Source organism: Varroa destructor, unplaced genomic scaffold, assembly GCF_002443255.2.
Source record: "Varroa destructor unplaced genomic scaffold, Vdes_3.0 BEIS01000002.1, whole genome shotgun sequence".
NCBI lineage: Eukaryota > Metazoa > Arthropoda > Arachnida > Mesostigmata > Varroidae > Varroa > Varroa destructor.
The window spans coordinates 12,408,772-12,412,570 of NW_019211455.1; the positions used below are offsets into that span (position 1 = coordinate 12,408,772).

The 3,799-nt window shown below is 38.5% G+C and overlaps 1 protein-coding gene across 22 annotated transcripts in view; it reads left to right on the forward strand.

The window, feature by feature from the left end:
- The window catches only part of LOC111244863 (uncharacterized), a 29,097-nt gene extending 26,167 nt beyond the window's left edge, over nucleotides 1-2,930 (forward strand). For 18 of the 22 annotated variants that reach the window (XR_015320581.1, XR_002671091.2, XR_015320589.1 and 15 more), the window contains 5 exons: nucleotides 308-436; nucleotides 631-785; nucleotides 1,413-1,564; nucleotides 1,886-2,099; nucleotides 2,280-2,930. The gene's annotated coding sequence lies outside the window, so the exon portion shown is untranslated. Of the gene's footprint in view, nucleotides 1-307; nucleotides 437-630; nucleotides 835-1,412; nucleotides 1,565-1,885; nucleotides 2,100-2,265 lie in introns of all 22 variants that reach the window. The other 4 variants (XR_015320578.1, XR_015320592.1, XR_015320594.1 and 1 more) reach the window with 3 other exon arrangements.
- Nucleotides 2,931-3,799: the final 869 nt, after the last annotated feature.

The following is a 3,799-nucleotide window of genomic DNA, read 5'->3' on the forward strand; positions in this document are numbered from 1 at the left end:
CGCTTACCGGAAATCGAACCCCTCGAAACGCCTAGTTTTTCGTATTTTTTTTTGTGGTCCATTTGTTTGTGCCTTAGCCTTAACAGAGCTGCTCTAATAGTTCTATGTATTTTCCATTTTTCTTCGTTGCTCGATTGTCTTCCGTGTAGCTCAACTTTCGCGCTATCGCTCAATTGTACACCGATAGATTTTTTAAAATCTATTTTTAACCGATTAATATATTACATACCAATTGGCAGAGTATTTTCGGTTATAATATTGTTTACTTTTTCGCATTCTTTTCCCAAAAACCTTTCCTTGTCAATAGGTCAGTGAGTAAGCGTAAATCCACGTGGCCTTTTACACATTCAGTTATTACTGATTATTGGTCGGCGTTAAGTGCAACTTACAAGGGCTTCAATACGAAAACCAACTGCAATACACGTCACGTCTATATGTACGTTGCTACTTCAACCGGTCAACATAGATTGGTCAACTATATCACTTGAATTCAAATAGGAATTGTACGTCGTTTTCCCGTGTACGCTCGAGATATGTGTACGACGCACGTCCCGTCATAGAAATACACCATCGACCACATTGGATGCTACAACTCCGCAACGTGATAACAAATAAGATATTTGCTTGCAGAGAGGCGGTCAATTCGGGTCACTTAGTCTACGGACGTCCACAAGTGCAGTCACGGCTCCCAAGACGCTTACTGCAAAGAACCAGTGCGGAAAGGATCAGCCTGCCGGGAAGCCACGTGCGCCGCGACTAATGAATAGTGACAGTCTACAGAGGAGGTAGCTGGTTTTCTTTTCTAACTTAAGATGGTGTTCTCCAAACGTAAACGTACGTCGATTGCTTTTTAACTTCGGAAGATGAGTTCATCGGTAATCGGATAGATAAAGAGAAGCTTAGCTCACTGTATCTCATACTCAATCCCTGTACTAATTACGCACACCTCAGGGTTACATAAAAATGCACGAATAGATCTAATATTGCCCCCAAAACGTAATTAAATAAGGATGTTATTATATAATCATATTAGTTTTGAACAATACGATTGTAAAGCGAAATGCAAACGTAAAAAGTGCTTTATTTCTTGTATACATAAGGCAAAGGGCAACTGCATCTGTGAGGTCGAACACTATAACCATTATAGTCATTTATATGCTACTACTAGTAACAACAGTTTCAAAGGGTTCCATCTGCACACCATACATGCAGCATAATATAGGGTTGAAAATAGTAGACATAGAGTACTTCATATAGCATATTTACATTTATGCTGACCTCAAACAAACGAGGTCACCAACGTCAACAGGGAGCATACTGTCTGTTAAGTTATTACGGCGCACGTAAAGACCAACGTTTCAATAAATAAGAAACATACAACTGTTATCCTCTTCACCTAAAATCTGTTGCAGAAGTTGTCCACGCAAAGCCGCTGAGTCACTGTTGAATGGCTTTTAGGGCAGTTTCTAACGGCTTTTAAAAGGATGCTCGACAAGTGGGAGACAATCGATCCAGACTTAGTGGCATAGAGACACTCCTACAGTAGACATGGCTGCCGATGTGGGTAGGTGATTTCAGACCCTATAGTGGTTTCTTAATAACCTATTTGCCTCAGAGGCATATGAGCGTTCTACGTTCGAAACGTTTAGTTTTATGCTAGAGCCACCTATTCACCTGAAGCGGTATCTGGCATGAAATTCAAAATATTCATTTAGGTGTCAGCGTAATGGGACATTTTTTCCTTTCCGCAATGCACCGCTTGAAGTAGCTAATGGCAACTATTAATCGATATTCCGATTACCCTTTATAGCATCTAATGTAAAAATTCATAATTGCTGTAGATGGTTGTCACTCGTAACATGCTTATTATACCGTTTAAACGCAGATTGGCGACAAACTTACGGGGTGAACTTTTATGGCCGTTCAATGTCCAGACGTGCGTTGACGTAGTGTAGATAAAATTCAGGCAGGACTTACATTAGCTTTGGACAAGAAGCAGTTGCTCGCAAGGTGAATCGTTTAGGCCGGACTGTACTTGTCATCAGGATCTCTACGAATTGACTGTGCTCAATCGTCAAATCTAGGACAAATCATTCAAGGTATGAAATTCAAATAATAGTTACTTAGCTTGCTTGAGCGAATTAACCGGATATTTAGCGTATGAAATGTTAGGCATTTCATGAGGCAGGTTCCATTTTATTTTATGTAGAATTTGTGAACAATATCTGTGATAATTCTATAGTTACCATTATTGTTTTCATATAGTTGTTATCTTACAGGTACCGGTACAATGAAACATCATCAGTTGTACGAGCTTCCAGCATTGTTTAGGTGCTTCCGTTGAATCCGATTGAAACAGTTCCAGGTCGCCAAGTAAAGGCTTCGCATGCATAGAAGGAGCCTTCTATTACCAGACACCAAACGCATCTATACAATCGTGATTCAAAGTAAACTCAATAGTCGTCGAAGCTCAACAAGCGCTTCTAAGTGTAGCCTGGCACTAATTAGAAACATTTTCGGAACGATTAAGAACACACAAACATTTACAAAATGTACAATTTTAACTGACATCTCGATTTTTGGGAATAATAACACCGGCTATACTTCGGATACGATAACACAACCCTGAATTTCTCTGTCTATCTGAGTTTTTATATATACGAAAAAAGATTGTTTGTACAGTGAGTAGCGTGGCTGACTTAATCAAGAATCAGAGGAAAGCAAAACAGAGGTAAAAAAAAAAAGAGACTCTCACCATTAGGCTTCGTCAGACCCGGCCCGGAAATTAAAATAAATTTTGCCCAGAATATTTTAAACTTGATAGTAAAATTCGGTCAGAAAGCATGTTTTTATATGCACCTTCGGTGAACGCGAATTAACTAAATATACGGAACCACAAAATAAAATGAAACATTTCAGAAACAGCAAAACATTTTGTGTCCTTTGTTTGCACCTATGAAGGTTCAATGTTCAGACGCTAACAAGATCAGATTGTTTTTGTACGCTTGCGGTATAATAGCATGAACTTTTAGTTAGCTCATCGTTAAGGATAATTGGGTTGTACTATTTATTGTACATTTTACAAAAGATTTAAATGCATTTCGAAAGAACGATTAAACGTAATATACAGTCTGATCTTCGTTCATGAATTGATATGATGATATTTGGTCATCCTCCGTGTAAACAGGTATATGGAGTAGGCTCCGCCTTTGTGCTTGCTAGACAAAAATATTGAGGATCATAGGGTTATTGGTAAAAAAAAAAAAAGAAATATGTGGAAAACAAGTCAATGTACGTTGTTGAATGGTTACATATCGACGTTTAGTCTTTTGCATTATTCTTATAAGTAACATCTATTGAGTCGTAAAGTTCTATTTTTTGCGTAAAGCTGAAAACTCCTAGCACTGAAGTGTCCTATGAAAGGGTAACGTTCGCAACGGGAGCCGACGCAACTTGAAGTTTATTGTTGTGAAGTGCAATGACATTGACGTTGGCTCAATAGAGCTACGCACAACATTGATGGTAACAGCTTAGATCATTTAAACTTCTTTTGGTATTTCAGCTCAAGATGGGAGTCTTAGAGACCGCAGTACTATAATTAACGCATTTCGACAGAGGTTGAGAATTCTATCTGCCGGTAGTAACTACAGGACAATTTTAATAATAAGTCAAAAAGCACAATTATAATGTTCTTACAGTGGATAGCTTTTTATTTTCCTTCAATTGAACTGTCTCTGAACCTATTATATAGTTCTTTGCTGTGCTGTCCTGATGTTTTTCCTAACGCGGTTGCCGACAG